Consider the following 20,814-nt stretch of genomic DNA (forward strand, 5'->3'; position numbering starts at 1 on the left):
AAAATCAGTTGATGACATAAGTGTGGGTCTATTTCTGGGCTTTCTAATCTGTTCCATTGATCTATTTGTTCCTTATACCAGCACCACCCTGTCTTGATTATTGTAGCTTTATTGTAAGCTTCCAGGTCAGAGTAAGTTTTCTAACCTTACTCTTCTTTTTCAAGATGGCATTGGATAGGTTGTATAACCCTTGCTTTTAAAAACTCAGGTGCATGCCTTTCCCTTTCACAGCAAGCATACATCAGCGTAGGAGAACATTCTTGTACCTACTGCCCATTTCTCTGCACAGCAAATTGAAAAAACAATGTGCTTGGTGGCTCTGATTTGCTTATATTCACAGAGGTCAATATTTCCTTCAGTATTTAATCAAGATCAAAAGGAGCATTGTTTACTCCCAATTGCCTTTTTTGAATAAATCAGTTTGTGGACTGGTGTTCAGGGAAAACATTTTTGTGTGTCTGTGGTAATACATCTTGTTGCATACATGCCTGGTGTTCCATCAGTATTTTTTACAATGTACCTTTTCCAGTTTAATCTTAGTTCAGAAAATGCCATTACCTAAACGCCTGTACATGAATTTTTTTTTTTTTTAAGATTTATTTTATTGATTGATTGATTGCTATGTTGGGTCTTCGTTTCTGTGCTAGGGCTTTCTCTAGTTACGGCAAGCAGGGGCCACTCGTCATCGCGGTGCGCGGGCCTCTCACTATCGCGGCCTCTCTTGTTGCGGAGCACAGGCTCCAGACGCGCAGGCTCAGTAGTTGTGGCTCACGGGCCTAGTTGCTCCGCGGCATGTGGGATCTTCCCAGATCAGGGCTCGAACCCGTGTCCCCTGCATTGGCAGGCAGATTCTCAACCACTGCGCCACCAGGGAAGCCCCATGAATTTTTTAATGATTCACAAACAAAAGCTTATCAAGCACTTCTTCCTCATACGTATACCATAATATGTCAGGACCTGATTTGTATGCTACATATTGCTGTTTCTTTTCCAATTGTGAGAGAATAATTGTTCTTTTACATTGTATGCCACAGTTGTTTTGCCATGTCCATCTTTTTCCTTTGATAAAGGAATTTTACCAATAGCTTGTTCTTTCTAAGTATAATATTTGTTATATTGGGGATTACTTTATAAGCTTTTCTTTCAGGAGTGACACTTGCTCCTTGTTATGCTATAAAGAATGTGACTTTGAAGGATGCTTCTGTAATTTTGGATTCTTCTTTGCCTTTAGTAACAATGTACATCAGTTCTGTGTTTATTTTGTGTTTATTTTGGAAAGATTATTTTGTGTTTACTATGGAAAATCTAAATGTATTTACTAGAGAAGTCAGTGTGTGTAGACAGATTTTTTATGTGGCAGTTTCATACCACTATGTGACAATTTCATATCAGAAAAAACATTCAGAATTGAAAGTGAGTGGCTGGCTGGCTCAATAAAATCTAATTTTCAGATTCATCATGATTCTTTCTATTATCTTTTTCCTTTTTTGAATGTGTGTGAAAAATCATCACACTTGTAACTACATGTTGTCCCAGAACACAGATGCACAGCTTCTGTTTGCACTGGGGCTGTTCACTCTTCATGTTTCAGACATTATTTTGAATTGTGTTTGTTATTTTATCACCACTCGTGTGCTTCAGTCAGTGACTGCTGAATTAGTGATCATTTCAATTTATTGGAACTATAATAATAGAGTAACAGTAATAAATGCATATTTCACAAACAAAAATGATAACATACAAGAGACATAAAAAATGTTTTAGCCAATATTAACTCTACCAATTACCTGAAATTAGCCAAGACAGAGTAACTAATATAATTCTAGTAGTGCATAACCAACATTTAAGAATATAGTGATTCAGAGTATAACTCAATTTCTAGAAAATCTTAATTAAGCTCATATTTCAAATGTATATAAACAGAATTTTTAAAAACCTTTTCCTCTGAAACCACAAAAGACCTGGAGAACATTTGATAGATTACCAGAGACCACCAAGATGCCCAAGACCCACCTGAAAAATACTGGTTTATAGACTTACTTCTCTATTGAGACACATAACCAGAATGTTTAAACGTGGCCAACTACCAAGCCTGTCTTCTTGAACTGCTTCACTAAGTTGTTACCCAACTTTGCTAACAGTCTGTTCCCCATGCTTGTTGAACAAGCTATAGTTCTTAAGCACCTCCCAGGCCACTGAGCTTCATATTGCCAAATTCCCATCCAGAAAGTGTCTATCAACTTATATTTCCCACCAGCTGTGTGTGAGAAAGTCTGTCTCCCCAACTCTTCACCAACTCTGGGTAAAGAGAAGTTGCATTTCATATGATGCTTGTATTCTTAAGATAGCACTTAATACAGAAAATCAGATACAGTCCAAATGACTCTTGAAGGTCCCTTACATTGTCCATGAAGTATAGAGAGATAGGGCCAACATCTCTTGTCTCAAGTGCAAGCAGGTTCATTGAGTGGGATGTGAGCCAAATAACCCCAATAGTTTTCATTGTGATTTTTCTCTCCCTTTATCTTTTTATTTGTTTTTGACTGTATTATAATTGTTTTGTGCATTGCCTTTGTCATGTTTGAATTTGGAGCATTCATCTTTTTCTTATGTTAAGGATGTGATTACGTTTTATTATGTGTATAGTTTGAATATGTTTCCTAATATGCCATCTCTGTGCATGGAATGGCATGTGTGTGTTTGTATGTATGTGTGTGTATGTTCTGTTTATGGCCCTCCCCACTACTAAATTAAGTATGTAACATCCTAAATTTAATTGTAGAATACTTCCATTTTTCATATTTGAATTTTTAATCTTTATGAAATTCCTTTTTATATCTACAGCATGAGGTAAGCATCAAAGTTTGTTTTTCCTCAAGAGCTTAAACTACTATCTCCTGGAGGGACATCCTTAAAAGTTCTCTGATATTTTTATATTTTCCTGTTCTGTTTTTTATATAAGACTTAATAATCTGAAAGATAGGAAAAAATCAAGACATATTTTTCTTGTAACATACTTGTGCCCAGGGCTTTTCCTTCCTCTTGGAGAATGGTGCTACTTCGATGCTTTGGTTATAAATAAGACAGTGGAGAAAAGACAGAAAGCAAGCTCTTTAAGCCTGTGGCAAAAGCTGTTATTTATCCCTCAAAATCAGTTCTTGCCTTCCTCCTTAGTAACAGAACTCCCAATTCTTAGCTAAGTACCTGACCAGCCAGCATGACTATATAATTACTAACTTCCTGAAAGCTGGGAAGTATCTGATTTTTATGAAATGCCTTTAAAGGTAGGAGGCATGACCTTTCTTACCTCTGCTTCTTTATTGCTGGCTAGGATGTGGCATGATGGCCGGAGCTAAAGCAAAAATGTTGGACTCTGTGGAATCATGTTAAAGAGCCCAGAGCAGTGAGACAGAAGTAGCCTGGGTCCCTGAATTTGTTGAGCTGGCATTTTAGTCCTGGACTGCCTGCTCCTTCTCTTTTTTTACCCAAGAAACAAAATTAACTCCTAGCTAGGGTAAAACATTGTTGTTTTGGATTAGATTTCTGTTATATGTAGCTGAACTTAATCCTGAATGATATAGAAACACAGAGAGGGCTATGTGTTATGCAGCATTATAGTCACAGGACTTGACACTGGACCTAGAACATAGTAAATGCTCAACAAATGTTTGTAGGAGGCACATATTTCCATTTATAGGCAAGATAGTAGTGATTCTGAGAATTTCAGGAAGGTTGATATATATACATTTCGCATCTCATCTTTCATATTTGGGCCTATGACTTTGAAACTTTAAAGAAAACATTATATCCTCTCAGCCATATTTTCCTAATAGTCATCTTTCACAGGCAACTCTTTAAGAGACCCTCTTTTGTTTGACTTTTATTTTTTAATTTTTTTAATATAAATTTATTTTTATTTTTGGCTGCCTTGGGTCTTTGTTGCTGCGCGCGGGCTCTTCTCTAGTTGTGGCGAGTGGGGGCTACTCTTCGTTGCGGTGCGCGGGCTTCTCGTTGGGTGGCTTCTCTTGTTGCAGAGCACGGGCTCTAGGCATGCGGGCTTCAGTAGTTGTGGCACTCGGGCTCAGTAGTTGTGGCTCACGGCTCTAGAGCGCAGGCTCAGTAGTTGTGGCACACGGGCTCAGTCGCTCCACGGCACATGGGATCCTCCCTGAGCAGGGCTCAAACCCGTGTCCCCTGCATTGGCAGGCAGATTTCTAACCACTGCGTCACCAGGGAAGACCTAACTTTTATTTCTTAAGAATGGGCAAATCCAGGAGTACTTGCCACCATTTTGATACATTTTCCCTTGGAGCGTACTATGAATGGGGGATGGTGAGTTATCTAGAATAGAGCCCAACTAAGCTCTGGCACTGTGGTGACAGCTCTCTGCAAGGTTTATGCGCCTATTCGATTGTAGTTACATCCTTCTGCATTCCCTGGGGGCCCATCTTTATGGAGAAATAGGCAGTTGTCCAAGGATGTTGGAAGTGAACATTCCTTGCTAATTATTTAATTTTCGTCTGGCACAAACTAAAGCTCTCAAGTTTAGCGGGACCTGTAAGTCAATTACCTTCCTTTGCTACCAAAGAGGCTACCACTTAGAACTAAAAACAAACACAGAGCTCTATTCTTGCCCTTGTCCTCCGCCTCAGCCAATGAAACTGCTGTTTTCTTTCACCTGCTGTTCATGGAATAATGAGAGCGAGCATCTCCAGCTTTCTGTTGTAGATTTGAGGCATCAGTAAAAACGGAGGGTAGACAAAAATACTGGCATCTCATACTCCATTTTCTTGCACGTGCTCAGATCTTCCTTTATTTAATCTACAATTTATCAAGTACCAGCTTGGCATGTAACACCCAGAACAGCCCAGGGAGAAAGATGTCAGGAAAGTAGGGCTTAGAGAGGTGAAGCTACTCACCCAGGGCCACACAGCTAACAAGTGGCAAAGCAAGGGTTTGCGCCCAGCTCTGCCCTGGTTCTGATGTAGGCCCCAGACCATGGTTATGTTACCTTTACTGTTAAGAAAGTTTTTACCTTCCTTCTTTTCTTAACGAACTCTTTTTCACCTTTCAAAACACAGCACAGGTGTTGCTTTCTCAGGATGTGGTCCCTAATGCCAGGACTGTGAGGCTCTCTCTGTGCTCCTGCAATGATCTGCATCTTTATTCCAATAAAATGTTTATTTTGAGCACTGCATTTACTATGTGTCATAAATGTTTTGCATGGATTACCTACTTCAGTTCTCACAAGGCTTCTTGGGGAGGTTACTATGATTGTGGACAATCGCTGAAGATGAAACTTGAATAAATAGAACCAGGGGTGCAAATTCAGGTCTTTTTGATTCTGGAGCCTGTGCACTTAACCATTGTGGTGTACTGTACTACAACGAATTAATTTATTCATTTGAAGATGTCCCTCATGGACTCTACGTTCCTTAAGACCAGGGACAGTTTGTATTCACTCTGTACTCTCAGTAGGTAGTACAGGATGACACAGAACAAGCACTAACTCATCTGATTTAAATCTCCCTCCCTCTCTGTCAGCCCTTGAATGGATTACCGCTGTAGGCAGTAGGAATGTTCATTTGTGGGAATGGACATAGTTCCCCCAAAAGTGCACATCCCATCAAAAATAGAGAACTGTGGATTCATCTTCCTGTGGCATACACATACTTACAACTTGGCTGAACTTTTCTCCAGGTACTTCCAGATATGTGATGAAAAATAGCTTTCAAGGAAGTTCCCACACAGGAATGTCCCCTATAGTCTGGTCATCATTAGCTGATTCACCAAATATTTCCCAGGCTCCCTTCTGGGAACGTGTTGGGATTTCCCTTCCCTGCCGCCTTGAGTAAGGCGAGCCTGTGTGACTTGCTTTGGACCATGTAGTGTGGACAGGGTGCCAAATGTTACCTCCGGGCGAAAGCTTGAAGAACCCTCATGTGATTTCCCACTGGTCCAGTGACCAGCAGTATTTGAAATAGGACTACGAAGAGCAGATCCCCACCTCTGACCTGCAGTGAACATTAGGGTGAGCAAGACACAATCGTTGGTCGTTATAAGCTATTAAGACTGGGCAGTTGATTGCATCCACCATATAACAGTCTATCCTGACTGTGGCACTCTTGAAAGTCTCCAATGGACTGATTCTTGGCATTTTAATTTTGCATTGAGGAATTAGAAGGAGAGTCATTAAGCTGAGGCTTAACCCCAAAAGCTTTAGACCTACTGGAAGTTTAATGACAGTCATCAAGCTGCAGAAAGTTCTGATTCAGAGTGTGCTGCCGATCGAGTGTCCTCCATCTCCACAGGAGGCTGGGAAGGTTGAAATGAGCCCAAGCTGAAGGGGTTTAAGTTAGATGAACAGAAATATTCTGAAGGTCAATGGGTGGACTAATGTTCTGGAATCTCCTTCCTGATTCTCTTTTGAAATCAACAAAGATGTCAACCTTGCCTGAGACTGGGTGGTGAGAGTGTGCCGGGAGGGTGGGTGAAACTGCTGCTCTTGAGGAGTGCCTTCTGGCTTTATGATTTCATATCTTCTATCTTGGCTGGTTAGAAGATTCATTTATACATTTAACCAGATTTTTCCCAGGGTGTAAATTCCCCCCAGAGATAAATTAAACACTTTTAGGGATACAGTCAGTCTGTGAGGCCACTAGGGTACCATTCAGTGCTTTGCAGCAGCCATTTACCACACGGTAACCTGGTGACTTGGGGAGTGAGTGCGCATCTATAACAGGGCTTCCTTTGCATCTAGAGATGCACTCTCAGAATCCTCCCTGCAATGCATGGACAGCCTAGGGTGGAAAATGGGAAGAGCAAGGCCCCCTAGCTGCTCTTCTATTCCCATCACACTCTCACGCTGGGCTGCTGTGTCAGTGGAAGATAAGCCAAGGTGAATTAGTGAAGGAGGGGACTCAACTCCTGAGTATGTGCCATTTCCCTTTGGTTAGAGACACCTCTTCCCTGGGGATCATCCCTCCCTGAGGGGCCTGCTGTGTTGCCCAGGATCCCAAATGTCAAGGGTTTTTCCTGGACCACAGTCCCAGGAAGATGTCCGTGCTTTTGTCCTACCTTCTCTCTCTTGCCTCATAAACATATAACCCTGTTATTTTTCCTTCTTTGAGGCTATTAAATTCATATAAACATTCATTCAACAAATTACCAACTGCTTAGTATATTCAGGATAAAGTCTTAGTTAATTGCACAGTTTCTGATTTAGATGGATCTGGGTTTAAATTTAGACTCCACTACTTATTGGCCTCCTGCCTCTATGCCTCACTTTACCCATCTGTAAATTAGGGGTAATAAAAGTGCCTCCTTCATGGTGTTACAGTAAGGATTAAATGAATCAATGTTTCTGAAAGGTTTAATAGTGCTGAGCACAGAATAAATATTACTTATTATACTTACTTACCATCTACTGTATGTGCCAGGCACGGAAGTACTAGAGATATAAATATAACAAGAACCTGTTTCTTACACTCAAGACACTCATAGTCTAGAGCTATGATTCTCGAAGTGTGGTCCGGGACCAACAGCAGCAGCATCACCTGGGAACTTGTTAAATAGATGAATTCTCAGACCCCACCCAGACTTACTGAATCAGAAACTCTAGAGCCCAGCAGTCTTTTCAACAAGCCCTCCAGGGGACTCTGACCCTCACTCAGTTTGAGAGCCTCTGCTTTATATTACAGGAATACTAGTATCTTATATCTGCAGAGTGCTTAAACTATAGAAAATATTGCTACATGCTTTTAATACTGGTAACAGTCCTGCAAAGGAGCAATGGTTATTTTTCCTATTTCCAACTGAGGAATGGAAGGTTCTGTAGCAGAAATGGCTGGCTCACTGACAGGACTGCATTTGTGCTTGGGTATCCATCCCTCAGGGAAGGTGACCTTTCAACAATTTAGAATGAATCTCAGTTAGCCTAAGCCAATTCTGGTACTCCCAATCCCTTTTTCAGTGGTTGGTTTAGGAGTGGGTTTGTGACTCAGTCTAGCCAACAGGCATGAATGAAGATATATTGAGGTGTTCCTGGGGCTTGTTTTCTCTCTTTAAAAAAAAGCACAAGGACGAGATGGCCCTCTTCTCCTGCTGGACATGATACCTGGTGCAGCAGCAGTCATACTGTCATCAAGAGGGAGGTAGCATGAGGCCCAAGCCGACATTCAGAGAATGCAAAGTAGGGAGATGGAAAAGCCCTTGTCGATGTCACTGAAGGCAGAATTAGCCAACCCCAGGACCATCCTATCATAGGACCTCTTGTATTATGACACATTTTTATTCTTAAGACATTTTGAGTGAGTTTTCCACAACCCAGTAAAGTCCCACATGGAGAAAGACTGGCCAAGGGTAACAGAGCTAGCCATCTGAACTCATGTTCAGAGGTTTTAAACCTCTGCTCTCTCCATAACATAACTTGCTGAAGGATGGATCCTGATGGATGATGGTTCTGATAGATGGGGCAAAATTAATACAGTAATTCACACACATACCTCATACTGCATTCCACACCACTCCCACCACCCACCCCATCAGCTTGTTTCTTGAGCTGAAATTCTAGACTATCATATCTTTATCTCCAGTACCTAGCAAAATGCCAGGCCCACAATAAATGGTAACTAATATTACTTTTACAATGCCCTAAAAAATGTTTGTCAATGGAGGGAATGACCAAATAAACAAATGAGTGACTATTGAAGGGTGGATGGCATATATGTATACATTTAAGGTACTCCCACTCTGTAAGAGTCAGTTTAATGGTAGTCTTACATGTTTAAACCCAGACAAGCTCTCACTGTAAAAAATGTCAGAGTTCAGTGGAGGAAGTACCGGAGAGGAGGGAGGCTTATTCTTTTGATAGAATCACTGCCCATAAGAGCAAAAGGGGAATTTGTGGTTACTGAGACCATCATTTTAGAAATAAGGAAACTGAGGTCCAGGAGAAGCAGTGACTCACCTGAGGAAACAGAGCTGGTTGGAGCCAAACCCAAACTGAAGCCTGTTTTCTGTCTCCAGAACACAGGGCTTGAACTTCTGGCTCTCAAATGCCTCTCAGCGCCTTCAAAAACCAGGGCCCTTTGCTTTGAGAGGATTCTGCTGACCAAAGTGTGGAGGACTCCTCTGGGGGAAGGACCGGTGGGAGGGAGGCTGCCTCCACTCCCCTGGTCTACCCTCTTCCTCCCCCTCCTCCTCCTCCTCCTCCCCCTCCCCTTCCTGCTCTCCCTCCTTCTCCTTCTTCTTTTCCCCCTCCTTTCCCTTCTTACTCTTGTTTCTCTGTAATCATGTCTTTTTTTTTTTAAGTCTTCCTGTCTTACATAGAATCAGCAGATGTTAGATTTGGAAAGGACCCTACAACTCATCTAGTCTAGCCTCCTTGTTTGATTGATGAGGAAGCGGATGTCTGGGGAGAGGAGAGGAGAGTGATTTGTCCAGGAAATCTGAACAGTTCTAGAGCCTGCATTGGGCAGTGAAGGGCAGGTCTGGTGTCGTCTGAAGTTGGGAAGGGGGGCAGAAGGGGGGCAGGGTTGTCACCCTCAGATCTGCCATCCATGAGTTGTATGATCTTGGTCGTGTTACTTATCTGCTCTCTGTGCTTCAGTTTCCTCAAATATAACAGGGGAACGATAGCTTTAGCTGTTTATTGTGTCATTGGGAAATATGTGTAAAGTGCAGGAAATATGTTTAAAGAACTTGAAGGCTGAGTGCTCAGTAGCTGTTAGTTGTATAATAATATCTAATATCTGCTGATGAGGAGGATGAGACAATGATCAAGAAGAAAGACCTGGAATTTGGACCCAGGTTTCTTAATTCTTGTTTATTTCCACGGATCCATCCATCTGCCCCCTTTTCTTCTTCATTTCCCTAGCTTGAGATTTAAGCTTTAGTTTTGTTTTTCATTTTATTATTGTTTGCATTAGAAAGAAAATGTTGTCATAGAAAGAACATGGGCACTGCAATTAAACAGACCTAGATTGAGAGCCTATATTCACTGAATATTAACTATGGAGCTCTGGTCAAACTCCCTAAGAATCTGGGCTAAGTTTCTTTGTAAAGCAGGGAATCCATCACGCAGTTCCTAGCACTGTGATAACGTAAGTAACACTCCTTGTATGGTTCAAAACATGTTTGACTTTTCCCTGAAGCCACAACCCAGTAAGCATGCAGGTAAAGATTCCAAGTCGTAACTATATCTTCTCTGGGGCACCCCCAAAATTGAAGAGTGGAACTATTTGCCCAAATGGGCCAAGCCCAGAGTAACTCGAATCCAGCCTGATCATTTGGTTAAGGCTGAGGCCAACTGGTGACCTTGTAGAGTCATATGGTTAAGGTGTGGTTGACAATGAACGTAAAATATTGACCCCATTTGGGGCCACACTCATGGGGATCACGTTGTCTCCTATCTTAAAGGCTCTGTCTGTCCTCAAAGATCCCCCTGCTCACAGTAAAACAAATGGTGCTCTCAAGTGACCTTTCTGTCAGCCAAATGAGGACAGCTGCCAGTAAAGTTTGGTTTGCTAAACTTGGGCCCATGAAGCAGCCTGGGGCGGAGGGGGAGGGGTGGTAAGTGGGGAGATGGGGGTCCTGGATCCTCCTTTCACTCGGCCATCAGCTCTGTGAGTGACTTTGGCCAAGTCCGCACTGACCTCTCTAGTTTCCTTGCTGACACTTAAGAAACCTTCCTGTTCGCTGGGTCCACAGTGTTATTTCTCCATTTGATGAACTTCCTCAGCACCAGAACATTCCATCCGTAACATCTTCCATATTGAACATCTGCTTTATTCCATCTCTTGTAACACAGCTCCCTCCAACACTGTGTCTTTTGTAGTGCCAAGAATTCTTTTGGCAATTAAATGGAATTGCAGAGGGGCCTTGGAAATCATCTGGTTCCATCAGATGAGAAAACTGAAACCCAGAGATGTTGAGCAACTTCTCCAAAGCCACACAGCCTTTTGGCAGCTGTTCTGTGGCTCCTGCCTTCAGCCTCCTGCAGTGACACAGTGCTTAGTGCATGATGATGTATCCTTTTTGGTCATATCATCATGGAATAAGTGCAAAGGGTAACAGCTGTGTGGACCCAAGGCTTTATTTTCTTTGTTTTGACAACATGTCCCCAGGAAGAAAATATTTGCGGATCTAACTTTTGGATGTGAAGCAAGTGTCAAACTGAAATGTTATTGACTCTTTAGTGCTTCCTACTCTGATAAATGTATCCAATATGTTCCCAGTGACTCATCTGCAGGGCGGATGTATCTTTTTTTTCTTCTCCTTTGACACTGACATTTTTGTAGTTCTACACAGCGCTCCCCCTCCCCAAATCTGCATATGCATCCACAATTAGCCACAGCACTATGGAATTTCATCCAAAAATTAATAATTTGATTGGTTATTCAAAATCTCAAGCATCTTGACAGCCAGCAATCAATTGAGGGGGAAAATAATATGTAAACTGATGATTTATCTTCTTCTTTTTCCAACAAATGAGCCTGTCTATGAGCCAGACAACATGTTGGGAAATTATGGGAGGATGATTTGCTTGATCACTATATCTAGACGATCCCTGAAAGATATGAAGGGTTTTCTAAAACTCAGGTTGGTCCTTGAAATGTTAGCTTTCTTACTGTAAAAAAAAAAAATCAGAAAGGGGAGTACAACGTAATATTTTTATTTTCACAGTGTCATAAAGAGGTTCAGAAAGATCCCAAACTGAAAACTGTGAAATAAAATTAGTGATGAAATAAATGACATGAGAGCTTTAAGACTAAATATACACTGAGACCCTTAAGTGGCGAAAACTCTGCTGGGAAGAAGCGTGGTTTACAGACGACTAAAGCTGCTGATTTTAATTAGCCCCAGGTATCCCTTTTCCAAAATGTATGGCAGAAAACAACTCCCTTAGAACAGATCTTTATAAGATCAGTTATAAGGTCTTTTATAACTTCCACGTATTTACAGAATTTTGAATGCCAGAAGGCACAAAAAGGAAGAAAGCGAGAGAAAGAAAAAAAAATCTTAGTGTACCTACATACTGAAAATATGAAAAGATATGAAAAGCAAAATAAATACATACATTATCTACACAAGCATCCTATGCCTTGAGACTATAGATCCTAACTTCTAATAAGAGCAGGATTCTATACTCTTATACACAGGTTCTCCAGAAATATAGACATTTAGCAGTTAGCACCCACACCAGTGTTTTCACTTTAACGATAGATAAGTAACAGACTCACCAGCAATTCATTAGAATTCAACCCTAAGAAAATCTCTGATGATACCTTTTTATGAATTTGACCTGAGGCTGCTCACTAGAGGGAACAGAAATTGCATCTGACACAATAATGTGCTTTAATTGTAAAAGGTCTTAAAAGATAGGGAGTTCCCAAAATGAATAGGAGAGGGACCTCCCCAAAGCAGTGGTCAAAATTTTTTGGTTTATTTTATTGATGGCATTTGGTTTAACACCAGTGGTTCGCAGACTGGGCTGTTCGTTAGAGTCACCCATGGAGCTTTTACCACTCCCAGCCTGGGCTGCACCCCAAACCAATTAAACCAGAATCTCTGAGGGTGGGACCCAGGCATCAGTAGTTTTTAAAACTCTCAGGTGACTACAGTGTGCAACCAAGCTTGAGAACCTCTGGTCTACAGATAAGCCATCTCTGATGATTGGATTATTGGCCGCAATTGTTCACTCTCCTGTGGTAAGTAGTGCTACACATTCATACCCTTGCCCTGGCCTCTTGGTGGGCTGAGGGTGTTTCCCCACCCCTTGACTTTGGATTTGGCCATGTGACTTGTTTTGGCCAATGGGCTGTTAGCTCATGTGATGCATGCAAAGGCTTGACCTGTGCTTGGTTGATGGGCTTGCTCTCTTGTGCACTTGCCTTTGGCCATGAACAAAGCAGGCCTCAGTCAACCACTGTCCCAAGAACAATGAGAGATGCACAGAGCAGACCTAAATCTAGTCAGCCAACAGGAGCCAAGCCCAGCTGAACCCTAGCCTGCCTACAGACATAAGAATGAGAAAGAAGTGCTTATTTTTGTAAGCCACTGAGTTTGGGGATGCTTTGTTATGCAGCATTGTTGTGTAAAGTAACTGACGTATGTAAAATTAAAAAAAATCATTTAGTGAGATGGCCAACTACATTTTGGGGCCAACTACATTCCTTTTGGCATGAAAGAGAGGAGCAACTTAGAACTATTTCTAAAGGAAAGTTTGACCCATAATATCTACTATGATGTAGCTTTTTGGAACAGTGCCACCGTCTTTGTCACCCTTCTGATCTGTTAAGCAGAAAATATTTCCTGCTGATTTCTTACTCAGTTTCACACAGGCCCTCCATCTAAACATTTATCTTCACCAGGGCAGAACTGGCATTCTGAATCATCAGTGCCCCAGGCTAGTTTAACAGGTTTTTTTTCTTTTGCCTTCTTTTTTTTTTTTATTTTATTTTAAAATTTAAGCTCTATCCAAGTTTTTGTGGAAAAACGGGAAAAATGCCCTCTCTATGTAACTACCACCAAAATAATGAGCCCGGTATAGACTTAGTTATGGTAAGGTTCCTTACAGGGACGGGGTTGGGGGGTCAGTGGTTGTGCTGGAGATGTAGGCCAAGTTAAGTCCACAGAGGCATGGATCTTTTCTCTCATAATAAGAGCCCTCCTTAGGATTCATAGTTGTTCATATATGTGCATTTATAATTTAGGTAGTCTTGAATTTAGGACAGTGGTCCTCAAACCTGAGTGTGCATCAGAATCACAAGGATGGCTTGTTACAACACAGATTGCTGGACCCCACCCCCAGAGTTTCTGACTCAGTAAGTCTGATGTGAGACCAGAAAAATCTGTATTTTTAAAAAATTTTATATTGGAGTGTAGTTGATTTGCAATGTTGTGTTAGTTTCAGGTGTGCAGCAAAGTGATTCCGTTATACATATACATGTATCTATTCTTTTTCAGATTCTTTTCCCATTTAGGTTATTACAGAATATTGAGTAGAGTCCCCTGTGCTATACAATAGGTCCTTGTCAATTATCTATTTTTTATACATAGTAGTGTGTATATGTTAATCCCAAACTCCTAATTTATCCCTCCCCCCAACCTTTCCCCTTTGGTAACCATAAGTTTGTTTTCTAAGTCTGTGAGTCTGTTTCTGTTTTGTAAATAAGTTCATTTGTATCATTTTTTTAGATTCCACATATAAGTGATATCATATGATATTTGTCTTTCTCTGTCTGACTTATCACTTAGTATGATAATCTCTAGGTCCATCCATACTGCTGCAAATGGCATTATTTCATTCTTTTTTATGGCTGAGTAATATTCCATTGTATATATGTACCACATCTTCTTTATCCATTCATCTGTTGATGGACATTTAGGTTGCTTCCATGTCTTGACTATTGTAAATGGTGCTGCACTGAACATTGGGGTGCATGTATCTTTTCAAATTATGGTTTTCTCCAGATACATGCCCAGGAGTGGGATTGCTGGATCATAAGGTAGCTCTATTTTTAGTTTTTTAAGGAACCTCCATACTGTTCTCCATAATGGTTGTATCAATTTACATTGCCACCAACAGTGTAGGAGGGTTCTTTTTTCTCCACGCCCTCTCCAGCATTTATTGTTTGTAGACTTTTTGATGATGGCCATTCTGACGGTGTGAGGTGATACTTCATTTTAGTTTTGATTTGCATTTCTCTAATAATTAGTGATGTTGAACATCTTTTCATGTGCTTTTCGGTCACCTCAATGTCCTCGTTGGAGAAATGTCTATTTACATCTTCTGCCCATTTTTTGATTGGGTTGTTTGGTTTTTTGATATTGAGCTGCGTGAGCTGTTTGTATATTTTGGAGATTAATCCCTTGTTGGTCAGATCGTTTGCAAGTATTTCCTCCCATTTTGTGGGTTGTCTTTTCGTTTTGTTTATGGTTTCCTTTGCTGTGCAAAAGCTTTTAAGTTTAGAAAATTTGTATTTCTAACAAGTTCCCAGGTGACTCTGATGTTGCTGGTCTTTGGACCACCCTTTGAGAACCACTGACTGGAGTACAAAGTATATATGTTTGAGATGTATTCTCTTTGGGACATTGCCTTGCACAGGGAAGATTCTTACATATTTCCTCAATGGAAAAATGCCTGCATATAACATTAAGAGTTGGTCCACCTGGAGAACAGAAATGGAGTCAGCAGCCTCAGTTCTCTTTGCAAAAAGCTCATCTGTTCCCACAACCACTTCCTAAATGTGTATCTTTAGTCCTGACTCCAGCAAAAACAACTCATGAAAAGCTCCCTTTTCAAGGACGCCTTCCTTGATTTCTCCAACAGGGAACACTGGCTCTTTCTTTCCAATCCTAGCACTTTATGTGAACCTGTCCCATGGCATTTAATACTACATAGCTTAGAGTACAGTCGCTGACGGACTTGTCTTAGACCCTCATAGAAGATGTACAATCTACCTGATTCATCTTAGAATCCCTTATAGCATCTTTCCATAGCGGGTGCAAAATAAAAATTTATAGAATCTAAAACCAATTAGTGAATATCTATGTGAAGGTGGCACAGAAGTTCAAAAGATTAAAACTTGAAATAAAAAGCCTGCACCATCGATTACAATGACCACTAGCTACATGTGGCTATTTAAGTTAATTGACATTAAATAAAATTTAAAATCCACTTCCAAGCTACAGTAATCAGGACAGTGTGGTATTGGTGAAAGAACAGACAAACAGACCAATGGAACATAATAGAGAGCCCAGAAATAGACCCACACGAATACAGTCAACTGATCTTTAACAAAGGAGCAAAGACAATACAATGGAGAAAATGTAGTCTTTTTAATAAATGGTGCTGGAACAATTGGACATTTACATGCAAAAAAATGAACCTAGACACAGACCTTACAACTTTTCATAAATATTAACTCAAAATGAATCATATTCCTAAATGCATAACACAAAACTATAAAACTCTTAGAAGGTAACATAGGAGAAAACCTAGATGACCTTGGACACAGTGATGACTTTTTAGATACAACGTCACAGGCATGATCCTTGAAAGAAAGAATTGATAAGCTGGATTTCATTAAAATTAATCATTTCTGCTCTGTGAAAGACAGTGTCAGGAGAGTGAGAAGACAAGCCATAGACCAGGAGAAAATATTTCCAAAAGACATATCTGATAAAAGAATGGTATCTAAACTAAACAAATAGCTTAAAAATCAATAATAAGAAAACAAACAGCCCACTTAAAAATGGGCAAAAGATCTGAAAAGATACCTCACCAAAGAAGGTACACAGATGGCAAATAAGCATATGAAAAGATGCTCCACATCATATGTCATTAGGGAAATGTAAATTAAAACAACGAGATACCACTACAAGCCTCTTAGAATGGCCAAAATTTAGAACAACAAGAACACCAAATGCTACAGAGGATGTAGAGAAACAGCAACTCCCATTCATTGCTGGTGGGAATGCAAAATGATAACAGAACTTTGGGGGCAGTCTGGTAGTTTCTTACAAAATTCAACGTACTCTTACCATATGACCCAGCACCTGGGCTCCTTGGTATTTACCCAAAGGAACTGAAAACTTATGTCCAAACAAAAACCTGCACATGGATGTTTATAGCAGCTTTATAATTGCCATAACTTGGAAGCAACCAAGATGTCCTTCAGTTGGTGAATGGATAAATAAACTGTGGTATATCCAGACATGGAATATTATTCGGTGCTAAAAAGAAATCAGCTATTAAGCCATGAAATGACATGGAGGAAACTTAAATGCATATTACTAAGTGAAAGAAGCCCATCTGAAAAGGCTACATACTGCGTGACATTCTTGAAAAGGCGAAACTATGGAGACAGTAAAAAGATCAGTGGTGGCTAGGGGTTGGGAGGAGAGAGGGATGAATAGGTGGAGCACAGGATTTTTAGGGCAGTGAAACTACTCTGTAGGATACTATAATGGTGGATACATGTCATTATACATTTGTTAAAACCCATAGAATGTACAACACCAAGAGTGAACCCTAATGTAAACTATGGACTTTGGGTGATAATGATGTGTCAGTGTAGATTCATTGACTGTGACAAATGTACCATCCATTCTAGTGGGGGATGTTATTATGGGGAAGACAGTGAGCGTGTGGAGGCAGGAGGCATATGGAAATCTGTGCACTTCTTGCTTAATTTTGCTGAACCTAAAACTGCTCTAAAAAAATAGAGTCTATTTAAAAGGAAAAAATTCAGTCACATCAACCTTATCTCAAGTGTTCACTAGCCACATATGGCTAGTGGCAATCATACTGGATAACACAAATATGGTTCTATTGGAGAGACTCCTCTAAGAATTTCCAAGTCACTTTCATCTATATTATCAGACCCTCACCAACTCTGCTGTAAGTGGTTAAAAAAAACATGATCAAACCCATTTTATAAATGGAAAGATGGATCTTTAGAGAAGTTAAGTGAATGCTTCATGGCAAAGTGGAGGAGTCTAATCTATAGAATAACTATGAGACATGAGAGAGTATCTAGAATCTAATAGGTGTTCAATAAATTGCACTCCTTTATTTGTTGATGTATTCACAGCTTCCTTTATTTTTAAACCATACCTGCATTTATCAATGTGTTAGACACAGAGCTCAGCACTGAGGATGCATAGGTGAAGAAGTGAGACACACTCCCTGTCTTCAAGGAGCTTAGAGTCTAGCCTTCTTTCCCCTTGTGTATTCCAAAGTCAGCCAAAGACGTTAGTGAGCCCAATACCAGTGGGCTCATCATGATGGTTCTTTAACAAACACTGACCCAATACATCACCTCACCTCACCCAGGTGAAGCTTAGGTGTTTCAGGTTGGAAACACTGGACTGCGGGACACCTGTTCTTAGGTTCCCTGGCAATTGCATGTTGTCAAATGCCTTTTTTCTTATCAAAGTCGATGGCCTCAGGTCCAGAAGTGAACGAAGGGAACATTAGCTTCCCAGGGCAGAGCCCTTCCTGCTCCATTCCCTGAGGGAGATTCTTAGTTCCTTTTGTGGTGGTCTCTAGGGCAGCTGAAGCCTCATCACTGAATGCCACTTAGTTTTGGTGAGCACATCTTATTTTCTCTGTAAAACACAATAGTTTTGCTTCTCTTTTCCTTAGCACCCAGCTTAATGCCCTGCAAAAAGTAGGCCCGCGATTAAGATTTTGTAAAATGACAAGATGGATGTTAACTCTTGACCCAGTGGTGCCCCCCAGCTGAACCCTAGCAGTTACTCTAGTTAAATCATTAGAATACCTACTATGTACCAGATACATTCCATACCAGCCCTGACCAATAGATGTATAATGTAAAGTACACAGTAATTTTATATTTTCAGTAGCCAGATCTTTAAAAGTTAAAATAGATGAAATTATTTAAATAATATATTTTATTTAACCCAGTATATCCAACCTATTGTCATTTCAACATGCACTCAATATAAAATTATTAATGAGACACTCTACATTTTTTTGTACTGTCTTCAAAATCTAATGTGGATTTTTAACATTTATCACGTATTTCAGTTTGGATTAGCCACATTTCAAGTAGCCAATAGCCACATGCAGCTAGTGGTTACTGCATTGGACAGTACAGTTTTATACAGTATTTTATTAAAGATGCATAACAATAATAGCAAAATTTTGAGTGGCAAGCATTTTAGAAGGCTCATCTTATCTAACCCTCCTAATTACCCTCATCTATAGATGAGGAAACATAGGCGTAGAAATGGTGAGTGACTCATCCTTGACCACACTGCTAGTACGTGGCAGAGTTGGATCTTGAATTCAGGTAATAGGAAGATTCCACATCCTGCCATGGATTAATTGGGTGTCTTGAGCAAGTCACTTTAGTTTCCTCTTCTACAAAATAGGAAGAGGGGTGGAGTGGATCATCCAGAGTGGACATTGCATGCCTTCATCTTCCTTTTTATTTTGAAGCATCTGGCAAGCCTGGATCTCCTGTTCCACCCATGAGGACTTCAGATTTACACCGGTCCTCCTCTGATTTGAACCAAGTGCTGTTCTTAACCTGGACTTTTCTGGTTGGGGCTGCTCTGACCATAAACCTATAAACCTTGCAGCAGGATGGAGAGCCCCTCCCATGCCCAAGAGCGGTGCTGCATGTTCATTTGAGTTTCTTCTATTTTCAGCATATTGTCCAGCTGCAGTTTCTTGATGCTTTTTTGAAAGAAAAGAAACTTCTTGCCTGGGCACTTGGTTTTAATTTTCTGTCTTCTTTGTTCTTAGGTATGTTGTAGAAAGCTCCCCTCTCCCAAGGAAATTCTACTATATATTTCCATAATTTTCCTTCTCTCCCTCTCCAAGAAATGCAAAGAAAATAACTGTCAACATTTTTTTGCATATATAAATTTTAACAGCCCATACGTGTCAACTAATCTTTTATCCAGGAAGGAAAAGCTTATTTCAAGTGATTGAAAGTTGAAACACTTTGGTTTTCATTCTTGTTGTGTAATGGAATCACTGTGTGGACATGCTACCTTATGATTAGATCATCAATTCCATTCCTCAAATCCACTAACTCTAATAAGTTCCTACTGTGTGCAAGGGCAAAGCCCCTGTTTTCTAGGAATGGATCTTCCACCAGCGAGGGTAAGGCAAGTGTTCAACCAACCACAGCACAAGGCAGACCAGATGCCTTAAGAGGGGTGCACAGTACTAAGACAGTGCAAATATTTGGTTTGGGGTAAACCGGGGTGGTTGTACAGAGGAGCTGCCTTTTAGAATGGACCTCTAAAGAAAGGTAGGGATTCAATTAACAGAGAAGGCAGAAAGGGCCTTTCAGAAGAGGCAGAGGCAACTGTGCCTGTATCCTGCACTCCAAGCAGGAAGAGGAGTAGAGAGAAGCACGTGGCCTGGTCTGAGGATTACACATGGATTGCAGGAATTATGTAAGGATGTCAGGCCGTTTAGCAAACTCCTGGCGCCAGTGTCCCGCTCCCAATCTTCCACCCATGGGAGACAGCATTCATCAATCACAGCCCACACCTTTCCAAACAGCCTCAGGAGTTCCTTCATGAGATGACATCAATTTGCCATCCCTGGTGCAGGAGTGCAGGGCTAAGTGAGGTAGAGCCTTGAATACCTTGTTGACTAGTTAGTAGTTAATTGGATAGGCGATAGGGAGCCATTTAAGTCTTGTAAGCAGGGGAGTGACATGGTGGGAAATGAGAACTGTAGTTCAGGATAATGAACTTGGCAATGCTTTCTGAGATGGATTAGAATGGTTATAAGACCAAAGGCCAGTTATTTGGAAGGTTATGGTTTAGACGAGCAGTAATGTCTGGAATTGGAGTGTTAGCTGCAGAAAGGAGGGGCAGATGTCACAGAGGTAGAATTGAAAGCAACTGGCGAGTCTGGCCAGCTGTGGAGAGCGAGGTGCAGGAATGAGAGAGGGGAGTCAAAGCCAATTCTGAGCTTCCCAGTAATGACCTTGGAATAAGAAAAAACTGGAGTCACCATCAAGAGGGGAGCCTGTGATTGAAGAGGAGGTAGGGGAGTTCTGGTGAGTTTGGGGGAGGGCTAGAGGAGTCTACAGAAAATGGTTTTTAGGCTTCTCTCTTCTACAAAGCATAGGTTTTTCTAAGCCATTGTCTGTCTCAGAACTCAGTACTGCAAAGTAAAATAACCATTTTTAAGCAAACACTATTGCCTTTCACAATGAACAGAGTCTAAGGAAGGCTCCCATCCTTCCAAATATTTGGAAAATTGGAAAGCCTTATAATTAGTAATCAGGGAAGGGACATGAGGAAAGGAAAGAA

This window comes from Balaenoptera ricei, chromosome 2, assembly GCF_028023285.1.
Source record: "Balaenoptera ricei isolate mBalRic1 chromosome 2, mBalRic1.hap2, whole genome shotgun sequence".
NCBI lineage: Eukaryota > Metazoa > Chordata > Mammalia > Artiodactyla > Balaenopteridae > Balaenoptera > Balaenoptera ricei.